Source organism: Myotis lucifugus, unplaced genomic scaffold, assembly GCF_000147115.1.
Source record: "Myotis lucifugus unplaced genomic scaffold, Myoluc2.0 scaffold_1084, whole genome shotgun sequence".
Lineage (NCBI taxonomy): Eukaryota > Metazoa > Chordata > Mammalia > Chiroptera > Vespertilionidae > Myotis > Myotis lucifugus.
The window spans coordinates 69,588-81,112 of record NW_005872132.1 but is presented as its reverse complement, the minus strand read 5'-3'; positions in this window follow the sequence as shown (position 1 = coordinate 81,112).

The following is an 11,525-nucleotide window of genomic DNA, read 5'->3' as shown; positions in this document are numbered from 1 at the left end:
ATGGCTTATATAGTCCCAAATCACGGCGAACTTCCTGATGGACTGCCATATAATATCTCAGACCTCTATCTGATTGGCTCCCAACTCTTAGTCCGCATCGCTGATTTTTGTTTCACCCCGCCTGTGTCTCTCAAACTGGTTCTGATCCCTTTGATACCATTTCTACATCTTAGTGGTATGTGGGCCCAACAGTTCACAGCATCTCACTCTCCCATAGAAGAAATCAAGGGTTCTGCCTCCGAGTTCCTGAGACAGGAAAAGAGGAACATGATTGTAATCTGTGCTATGTGGACTATATGAGAAACGTGTGGAAAGCTTTCACAGGGCTTACGAATGCTAATTATATTAAATAGCCTAAACTACATCTTGATTGTAAGCAAGGAGTTCTTTGCAGCTGAACTAAGAATGTTTCTCTAGATTTCTATTCTATGATCTCCCTGAATAAATATAATTGCCAAGGGTCTTGAGCTGCAATGGGCAGATGTCAATGGAGGTAAATCTACAGCTGCAGGATAACTCCATACGGGTAAGATTAGGAAAACCTCACTTTTTAAAAAACATATTTTTATTGATTTCAGAGAGGAAGGGAAAAAGGAGAGAGAAACGTCAATGATGAGAGAGAATCATGGATCAGCTGCCTCCTGCATGCCCTCCACCAGGGATTGAGACCACAACTTGGTCATGTGCCCTTGACTGGAATCGAACCCAGGACCCTTCAGTCCGCAGGCAACGCTCTATCCACTGAGCCAAACCAGCTAGGGCAAAACCTCACTTTCTTAAACACCAGCCCAGCATTGAGGAACAGTGATCATTTTCTAAAGACGGAAGTGTTGTCATAGTAATTCTCCGGAAGGTGAATATAACGAATTGCAAGACATACAAGTATTTGAGAGCTTGAGTCCTAACTGGCACTATTATGTGAGAAGACAAAGATGTAAGTTTCACTCTCGACCTCAGAGAACAATTTGATATTATAATATCAAGAGAGATATTCAGGGGGAAAACTTTATGTCAGCACTAAAGGGAAAAGGTGCTGGATCTGTCTATACCGTTTACTAATTGAATTTAGTGTTTTACTCAAGATCCATCTCAGACAGCTTAGTCCTGACCCTGTAATCATAACAACATAAAAACAACTAACACCTGTTGGAACTTACTGTATAGCAGGCACGGGGCTGAAATCACATATGCACTATCCCAGTGGTCGGCAAACTGCGGCCCCTTGAGTGTGGCTCTTCCACAAAATACCACGTGCGGGAGGCACGTACAGTGCGATTGAAACTTCGTGGCCACACTCAAGGGGCCAAAGAGCCGCATGTGGCTTGCGAGCCGCAGTTTGCCGACCACTGCACTATCCAAATCAGTAGTCACACACCCAAAGCTCAAATACTTAACCCCCAATTTTATAGATGAAGAAAACCAAGACCTAGACGAGCCCACAGGTCACCCCCTGGTTAAGTGGCAGAAACAGTATTCAGATCTATGGGATCTAACCTTGACCTCTAAGTCTTGCAGGACTAGAATTGCAGATTAAGAAGCTATTTGATTTGGAAGCGCTTTGGGACCCTTTCTGAGAGCATTTCAATTTGTTGATTTCTTATCCAGCTATAGGATGACTAACAGACCTACTGTCTCCAGCATGCTTAGCACAGAATTACTATAATCTCTACAAAATCTATGATTTTTAAATTACTTCATGAATCCAGATATACTGAAGGACCACCCCTGATACAAGTTCATGGGGTCTTACATCCAGAAGACCTACTCCAGTGATGGTGAACCTATGGCACGTGTGTCAGAGGTGACACGCAAACTCATTTTTGTGGTTGAGTTTTCTTTGTTAAATGGCACTTAAATATATAAAATAAATGTCAAAAATAGAAGTCTTTGTTTTACTATGGTTGCAAATATCAAAACATTTCTATGTGTGACACGGCACCAGAGTTACGTTAGGGTTTTTCAAAATGCTGACACGCCGAGCTCAAAAGGTTCTCCATCACTGACCTACTCAAACCTTTCTAATTTGTTAATGAATTGTTTACTTAAAGTTATTTGAGGGTAAGAGATCAACCGAAGGACTTGTATGCATGCATATAAGCATAACCAATGGACATAAGACACTGGGGGGTAGGGGAGGCCAGGGGATTGTCAAGGGCAGGGAAAAAAAGGACACATATGTAATACCCTTTGTAATACTTTAAGCAATAAAAAAATTTAAAAAATTAAAAAATTAAAAAAATAAAATAAAATAAAAAGCCAAAAAAAATAAATAAAGTTATTTGAAAAGGACCCATGGTCGACCTGGTGAATAGTCATTCACCCCAAGTGAATAGCCACTCTTCCCTGGTGAATAGCCACTCTCCCCAAGTATTAGTGAGGTGTTGTCAATACCAACTAAATACAGTGGGGCCTTGACTTACGAGTGTCCCGACTAACGAGTTTTTCGAGATACGAGCCGTCTCTCAGCCAATTTTTTGCTTTGAGTTGCGAGCTAAAATTCGGGTTACGAGCCAGCTTCAGATACCCCACCGCTAGTTGGCGCAGCGAACGTCACAGTGAACGCCACAACATCAGCCCAGCATCGCGTGTCTCACTCGTTCACTTTTTGATTTGACATGCGAGTAATTTGAGTTGCGAGCTCCGTCACGGAACGAATTAAACTAGCAAGTCAAGGCCCCACTGTAATAGCAACATGGGCTTTCAAAGCAGGGCACTTTCTTGAGTGAAAGGAAACACAATTTGGGGCTTTCTGTATTTGGAAGTTGTTTGCCTTTTATTACATTTATATGTCAGTTTATAAAACAGGCCAGTTTTTTGGCTCAATAGCTTGGATCAATATCACATTGCCCAAAATTAGAACCATGAACATGCTCCTAAAAAACAGGCACCCAGTTGAGGTTTTCATATTCATCTAGTTAAGATCAAGATCTGCAACAATTTCTTCTGACATTATATTCAGAAACCTAAATGACTAATTTCACCATCCCTAACCAATCATGATCTTTAGAAAAATCAAAATCAATGTGGAGAAAAAATTTCCTGTTTCTGTGTCAGCATCTGCACTGAATACAAAAAGTCACTTGCAACACTGTCTCTTCTCTCATTTTCTGTGCGAATATAAGCAATGCAGTCTTTGCTTTCTAGTGTTTCGTTCTGATCTTCTAAAAGCAGTTTGCATAGGCACACTGTTCTACCCTTTCACTTACATGTTTCTTTCTTGAGCTAGTGGGAGTACAATGTTTTAAATATCAACCCCTCTGATTTCAGGCTCCCATTAATGAGGCAGATGAAAAGCAAGGTTGAATAAAAATCTTAAGCCAGGCCTGGCCGCCGTGGCTCAGTGGTTGAGCATCGACTGACCTATGAACCAAGAGGCCACAGTTCGATTCCCCTTCAGGGCACATTCCCGGGTTGCAGGCTCCATCCTCAGTAGAGGGCGTGCAGGAGGCAGCCGATCAACGATTCTCTCTCATCATGGATGTTTCTATCTCTCTCTCCCTCTCCTTTCCTCTCTGAAATCAATAAAAATATATATTTTTAAAATTTTTAAGCCAAGTTGCAGTATGGATGTGCTTAGCAGAGTCCCAAGAGCCACTCGGGAAAGAAACAATTGTTGTCTACCTGCAGCCAGTATTTGAAAGAACATTCCAACATCAAATCCTAAATGCATGACTATCATCACTTTTGGTTTTGGCTTTGAAACTCGAGAGACTTTTAATAATAATACAAGTTGTCTAACAACTACATTTAGTCTCAGTTTATCAACATTTCTGAATATGCACTTTGTGCTAACGGCATTCCTTCTTTGTCTGTTTCATTTTCTTCTTCGTGGGTGAAGGTGAGCTTGGAATCTCAAAGTAAGTTCATTTCATCTGAACCTGGTATACAGTTCAGCTGTACTTAGGTACTGAAAGTATTTTTAATATCTTCCCATAGCATATGCTTTAGAACTACTTTTGAGGATGAATTATGTAATAATGTAAATATTTTTTGCTGTTGTTAATTCTTACCTGAGGATATTTTTCCATTGATTTTTAGGGAGAATGGAAGAGCGGGAAAGACAGAGAGAAATATTGATGTGAGAGAGACACATCAATTGGTTGCCTCCTGCACGGGGAGGAGCCTGCAACTGAGGTACGTGCCCTGGACCAGAATCAAACCTGGGCCCCTTTGGTCCGCAGATCAAAGCGCTACCCACTGAGCCAAACTGGCTAGGGCTGTAAATAATTTTTAATATTCTGTGTAATGACTCTAAAATTTTCATAACCTAAACATTTTTTCAACCCTTTTAATTTTTCAAAGTGCTAAATAATGTGGATTTTTTTCCTCTAAAATTTTAATTCCCCCCCCCCCCAGAATCTGCACTCCTCTATGTTGAATGGAAACAGGAGAACCTATTTGCCCAACATGTGCTTCTAGTGACAAGATAGGCGGGGGGGGGGGGGGTGAAAAGGAAAGGGGAAATGGAAAACTGGCGCCGTGCCTTGGGGCCTATGTTTTTTCTCATCTACTTTATTGAGAAATAATCTACATGCAATAAACTGCGCCAGTGAGTTCTGACAGCTCTGCTTCCCTCTGAAGCCACCGCAGCACTGAGATGCGTCGCACTCCCAGCGCCTCCCGGGGCTGCTCTCACTAATGCTGCCTGAACACTGACAACTGCATTCTGCGCCATGTAATGGCTGAATTGTGCCTTCAGTCAATACAGACAGGGAGGGAGAACTAAACAGACAGCAGAGCTTTTTTTTCTTCTTGTGATGGGTTCATTTGTGTCCCCCCAAAAAGATAGGTCCAAATCCTAACCCGTGGCACTGGTGAATGCGGCCTTATTTGCAAATGGGGTCCTGGCAGATGGAGTGAAGTTAAGATGAGATCAGACTGCATTAGTGGATTACAGGGGCCCTAAAGCAAGGACTGGTATATATCTCCTATATAATAAAGCCCTGATATGCAAATTGACCGAACGGCGGAACGACCCGTCACTATGACACACACTGACCATCAAGGGGCAGACGCTCCTGTGTTGAACGTCTGCCCCCGAGAGGGAGGTGACCGGCAGCGGGGTGCCAGGCCGCCAGCCAAGGTGGGTCCCAGCAGGGCCCCCCGATCACCCCACAGATCGGCCCTGATCGCCGGCCAGGCCTAGGGACCCTCCCCTATATATTGGGAAGAGTCTCTTAGATTTTAAACTTAAAACCTGGCAAGGCTACTCGAACACTGAAAAAACAGGATGATGCAGCGATGAGTTCAAATGCCAGAACGGGCTTGAGAGAAATGCTTTCGAGAGGACAGATGACATGGAAAACCAAAGCCCAGGAAGGTTTTCTGTGGCTAGAACAGCCGTGGGCAAACTACGGCCCACGGGCCGGATCCGGCCCGTTTGAAATGAATAAAACTAAAAAAAAAAAAAGACCGTACCCTTTTATGTAATGATGTTTACTTTGAATTTATATTAGTTCACACAAACACTCCATCCATGCTTTTGTTCCGGCCCTCCGGTCCAGTTTAAGAACCCATTGTGGCCCTCGACTCAAAAAGTTTGCCCACCCCTGGGCTAGAACCTCCAGAGATCCAGGTGAAAAGGCAGAGTTGCTCAAGTTCATAGCTGCATGCCCTTCATTTGCCTCCTGTGCGATTTATTGGGAATTCCTCAGGTATTTTTCACAGTTCACTGCTTTGTGGCAGGACACAGATTAGAAACATACCAGAGAACTCCCACCCCACCCCCCTTTAAAGATATACACTGAAAATAAGGCACTCCCAGGTGGTAACAGCAGGCTGTAGAACAGGGAGCTGGATTGAAGGGGTTTCCCCCCTTTTTAAATGGAAATGGCTCCATAAAGCAGTGGCCTGGGGTTAGCAAAAGCAAACTGCTGACGTAATTGAAGGTTTAGGACAGTGGGGAAACCCAGGAGTGAGAATCATAGATCAATTGGCAGTACAGGCTCAGCTACTCACCAGCCCAGTCAACTCACCTTACACAAAATAAATCCCTACTCACCTTCAGGTCATGGCTTAAACATCGCTCTTTTTAAAAAATATTTTTATTGATTTCAGAGAGGAAAGGAGAGAGAGAGAAACATCAATGATGAAAGAGAAACACCCATTGGCTGCCTGCTGCATGCCCCACACACAGGGAATCGAGCCCACAACCCGGGCATGTGCCCTGACTGGGAATCGAACCCTGACCTCCTGGTTCATAGATCGACGCTCAAGCACTGAGCCACACCCGCCGGGCTAAACATCACTCTTTTGAGAAGCTCTCCCTGACTTCTCCTCCCGCAGCCAAACTAGGTCCATGTCATATGTTCTCGAACTCTCGGACTTTTCCTTCATGAGAGCACTTGCCAAATGATAACTTTATAGGATTCATTAGTGCAGTTATGTATGTTCAAGCTCTCACATTTCTAAGATCTTCCACTCCATGGAAGTGACATCACCGATGGGTTTCCCCATGCATTCCCAGTGCTGGGACAGCTCCTACCACATAATAATAAGAGCTCAATCAATAACCCTAAATTGAGCTCTCAGCCCCAGTAATTCATCTGAATTCTGGCTCTCCAGGTCCCCGATGGCTCTCAGCGGGAGGTTTTTTTATTGATCTGACTTTTTGTGGAAGGACTGAACTAAGCAATTATAGGCATCTGCTTATCAAAACTATTGATATTTCATTAAATGCATGGCCTTTGAGTTGGGCATGCATGGCCTTTGAGTTGGGCATCCCCAAGTGTGAGTCCTAGATGTGGTGTGTGTGTGTGTGTGTATGTGAGAGAGAGAGAGAGAGAGAGAGAGAGAGAGAGAGAGAACAGACCAACCAACCTTGGATAAAGTTACTTAATGCTTCAGAAACTTGGTTCTTCCTCTGATACATGGAATTAACAGCTATATAAAGCATTTAGTATAAACACATAATATCTGTTACCTATTATTAGTAAAATTTATTATCATGAATTATAGAAATAAGGCACATAGTATGGCTTGTCTAGACTTGTCTATCTGTATATCCCATCATAAAATCAAGTACCCAATAATAATAACAGTAATAATAGTCAACCCTTAATAGGCATCAAGTACAGTGCCAAGTGCTTTACATGGATGGCACCTTATTTAATCCTCACAACTTGACGAGGTACTTATTACCTTCATTGTCCAAAGGGAGGAAACTGAGTCACTAAGAGCTTACAAACTTGCCTAAGTGAGCTGGTCAGTAAATGGTAGAGCCAGGATTTTCCCAAATTAGCTGGTCAATCAACATTGGAGCCAATAAAGTAACACCAACACACGATACTAACTGGGTGTTTGTTTTTTAATTGATTTCAGAGAGGACGGGAGAGAGAGAGAAACATCAATGATGAGAGAGAACCATTGATCAGTTGCCTCTTGCACACCCCACACTGGGGATCGAGCCCGCAACCCGGGCATGTGCCCTAACCAGGAATCGAACTGTGACCTCCAGATTCATAGGTCGATGCTCAACCACTGAGCCACACCAGCCAGGCCTACCTGGGGTTGTTAAATATGTGTTCTATGGAAGATGTGTGACAAATAGAAAAGTCATGCTAATCTTTTCATTCATCCAATGGAGACCATGGAGCCAGGACTGGGTCTGTCTGGGTGTGGGGTCAGGTATGGAGGAAGGGGGAAGAGAGAATCATTGATCGGCTGCCTCCTGCACGTCTCCTACTGGGGATCAAACCCTACAACCTGGGCATGTGCCCTTGACAGGAATCAAACCCAGGACTCTTCAGTCCGCAGGCCAACGCTCTATCCACTGAACCAAACCAGCTAGAGCTCCAGTGCTTTAAATGTCTTCTTTTGAGCATTTTTCCCGTACTGTATATTCCTCTTAAGTTGTGAAGCCCAAAACTGGACACAGTGCTCTTATAAGGAACATACTCCAGCTGTGTTCAGTTGGACTTGTGTGTGCCGAATAAGAAGTTAAGTAAGTCCTCAGGGTGGTGGTAAGAACATCAAATCCTGTTCTTTCGAAAGTGGAGAGAGGCCGAGCCTGACCAGCCGGGTTCTAAGGCGAGAAGTTACTGTTTACTGAATTCCCTTTTATTGTCCGGAACAGCTCCTTTGGCCCAAATGAGTTGTCATCAATGGAAAGTCAGTGTTCCTGAGCCAGATGCTCCTTGGGGCGTTTCCAGATGGCACGTTGGAGCAGTGTCTTCCTAGATGGAGATTGAGCTGATAAAGCAGAGGGCCAAGAAACGATCTATTTGGCCCAAGCACGAGACGCAGGGCAGATTGTTAAGATAATGGGGGGGAATAATATGTTTAAACTACGTAAGAGCCTGATTTGTGGGAAAAATCAACTTTGATTTGATTGCATCAACCTTTTATTCAAAAGTCCTGAGTTCTAAATCAAACCAAATATCCTTTATTGACAATAAGTACTTACATCTATCTCAGTAGCTGCCTAGGAATTTTTTTTTTTTATTTCAGAGAGGAAGGGAGAGAGACAGAGACATCAATAATGAGAGAGAATCATTGATTGGCTGCCTTCTGCATGCCCCCTACTGGGGATCGAGCCTGCAATCCCGGCATGTGCCCTGACTGGGAATTGAACCATGACCTCCAGGTTCATAGGTCGATGCTCAACCATTGAGCCACGCCGGCCAGGCAGTAGGCAATTTTTTATGCATTCAGTATGTCCTTGAGTCTACATCTCTCTCTGTGACCTAGTTGTTAGTACCTCCACCAGCAGTAAGACTCATAGGAGTAGGAGAAGCACATCATCTAGTCCATTTACTTAAGAAATGGAGAAAGTGCCCTAACCGGTTTGGCTCAGTGGATAGAGCATCGGCCTATGGACTGAAGGGTCCCAGGTTCGATTCCGGTCAAGGGCATATGCCTTGGTTGCGGGCACATCCCCAGTGGGGGGTGTGCAGGAGGCAGCTGATCGATGTTTCTCTCTCATTGATGTTTCTAACTCTCTATTCCTCTTCCATCCTCTCTATAAAAAAATCAATAAAATATATTAAAAAGAAATGGAGAAAGCTATGGCACAGAAATTGCAAGTGACATGTCCATGATATAAGAGACTATATTCCATTTATTTTTTTACCCCCAGAGTATTCTACAGTGCCTGATACAAAATAGGCCCTCATTCAAATGAAAAAAAAATGAGTGATTGAATGAGATTAATGGAACTAGAATTCTTGCCACGTGACACACTGAGGTCACCCTCCATAACATTATTCTGAATTGCATATGTGACATTAATTCATTGAGCTCATTTCATTTTTTTAAACATCTTTATTGAGATGGAAGCCACATACCATAAAATTTACCCACTTGCAGCTGCGTTCATTTTAACTCAATGTAGGCAAACAGAGCTGAGTTATGTATATTTATTTGAAGTCTGCTTAAAGATTTGTTGGGAAACAAGGAATATGCAGTTACAACTAGTTTTGGAATCCATCTCTTGATTTATTTGTGGGATGCATCACTTGAGACCAGTGGATAAATGAGTAGATTTTCCAATTTCTATATTGGCTATCACGGAAAGCGATTCTCGGATACATTTTTAACTTAGTGGAGAAACAGTCCCAGTGATGATGAGGTTGCTCTTTTGAGTCAGAATCTTGCTGGAAAAAAAGAGCTCCCCAAGGAGAGTCATGGGATTTTCCAATGATTGACCAGATCCAGAGACTAAGGCTTCTAAAAAGAAGCCAGATGGATTTATTATTGCTGATTTCCAGCGAGATAAAGTATTTGTTTTCACAGATTGCTTTAGTGTCCTGGTTTCACATTTATTGTTGTTTTAAAGGCGAATTAAAAACATTGGCAATGAGAGGGCCAGATAAAACACAATCCCGAACTGCCCTGGGGAAGAGAGTGATTGATAAAGGGATCTTGATCCCGGAGCACAGCCCAGAGCCACAAGGACTGTTTGGTTGGTGGCTCTTTATGTGAAAAGATTTAATCCATGGTTCACTGGCTTCTTTCTCTCCTATGAGCTCAAATTGTTAGTCTAATGCAGAATATCATCAACATTTTAAAATTTTTCTTTTTCAATTACAGTTGACATTCAATATGATTTTGTTTTAGTTTCAGGTGGACAGCATGGTGGTTAGACAATCATGTCCTTTACAAAGTGGTCCCCCGATATTTCCAGTGCCCACCAGGCACCATACATTGTTATTACAATATCACTGACTCGCCCTAGCCGGTTTGGCTCAGTGGATAGAGCGTCGGCCTGCGGACTGGGAGGTCCCGGGTTCGATTCTGGCCAAGGGCACATGCCCGGGTTGCGGGCTCTATCCCCACTAGGGAGCAGGCGGGAGGCAGCCAATCAGTGATTCTCTCTCATTATTGATGTTTCTATCTCTCCTTCTCCCTTCCTCTCTGAAATCATTAAAGAAATATATATATATATATATCCCCTATGTTGTACTTTACAGCCCTGTGAATATTTTGTAACTACCAATTTATACTTCTTAATGCCTCCACCTTTTCCTTTATTTTATTTTACTTTATTTTTAAATATATCTATTGATTTCAGAGAGGAAGAGAGAGGGAAAGAGAGATAGAAACATCAATGATGAGAGAGCATCATTGATTGGCTGCCTCCTGCACATCCCCTACTGGGGATCAAGCCCACAACCCAGGCATGTGCCCTTGACCGGAATTGAACCTGGGACCCTTCAGTCTGCAGGCCAACACTCTATCCACTGAGCCACACCAGCTAGGGCTCCACCTTTTCCATCAAGCCCCCAAGTCCCCTCCCTTCTGTCAACCATCAGTCTGTTCTCTGTATCTATGAGTCTGTTTCAATTTTGTGTGTCCATTTCTTTTGTTCTTTAGATTCTACATATAAATGAAATCATATGGTAGTCTTCCTTTGACTGACTTCTTTCACTTAGCATAATACCCTCTAGGTCCATCCATGCTGTCACAAAAGGTAAGATTTCATTCTTTTTTTACAACTGAGTAATATTCCATTTTATATATGTACCATCTTTTTTTTTATCTGCTTGTCTATCAATGGGCACTTGGGTTGTTTCCATATCTTGGCTATTGTAAATAACACTGCAGTGAACATCGGGGTGCATATATTTTTTCAGATTAATGTTTTGGGTTTCTTCGTGTATATATACCCAGAAGTGGAATCGCTGGGTCATAAGGCAGTTCCACTTTCAATTTTTTAAAATATATTTTGTATTGATTTCAGATAGGAAGGGAGAGGGAGAGAGAGAGAGAAACATCAATGATGAGAGAGAATCATGGATTGGCTGCCTACTGCATGCCCCACACTGGGGATCAAGCCCACAACCCGGGCATGTGCCCTTGACCAGAATCGAACCCAGGACCCTTCAGTCTGCAGGCCAATGCTCTATCCACTGAGCCAAACCGGCTAGGGCCACTTTTAATTTTTTGAGGATGCTCCATACTGTTTTCATAGTGGCTGTCCAAATTTGCATTCCCACCAACCGTGCGGGAGGGTTCTCTTTTCTTTACATCCTTGCCAAGACTTGTTTGACCATCGACTTTTTAAAGGAAGGCATTGAACTCAGCGA